This window comes from Trachemys scripta, chromosome 2, assembly GCF_013100865.1.
Source record: "Trachemys scripta elegans isolate TJP31775 chromosome 2, CAS_Tse_1.0, whole genome shotgun sequence".
NCBI classification, from domain to species: Eukaryota; Metazoa; Chordata; order Testudines; family Emydidae; genus Trachemys; species Trachemys scripta.
The window spans coordinates 227867890-227868412 of NC_048299.1; positions in this window are offsets into that span (position 1 = coordinate 227867890).

Here is a 523-nt window from a genome sequence, read left to right on the forward strand (position 1 = left end):
CTCTCGCGGCCCCCGGACCCCGGCGGGGAGGCCCCCGGCGCAGCGCCCAGCCCGCCGCTCCCCCCCGCTGCCGCAGCGCGAATGGCCCAGTCCGCATCCCTTCCCCTGCGCCGCGCCGGCCTGGCGGGCCGCAGCCAGCGCTCCCTAGTGTCAGCTCCGGGCAGCGCAGGGACCGCAGCAGCCGGGGCCCCGCTCGCTACAGCCGCCGGAGACGCCGTTCCCGGGTCACGCCGGGGCCGGGGCCGGGGCCGGCCGGTCGGAGAGCGCCGCGGTGGCCCTCTGCCCTGCTCGTGCCGGCGCAGAGCCGCTGGGCAGGGCACGACTCACGGCCCCCGTGTTGGGCCAGCGCGGCTCCCTGGCTGTGGGGCAGGCGCAGGGGGCGCTGTGCCCGGGCCCTAGGGCTCACACCGCCACCATTTCGCCACGCATGGCATTTAAAGCAGGGTTCCCAATCGAGTTAGGTCCTGGGCTACGTCTGCCTCTCCCCACCTGATGCTAAGCAAGGGGGTCCTGGTTCCTAGGG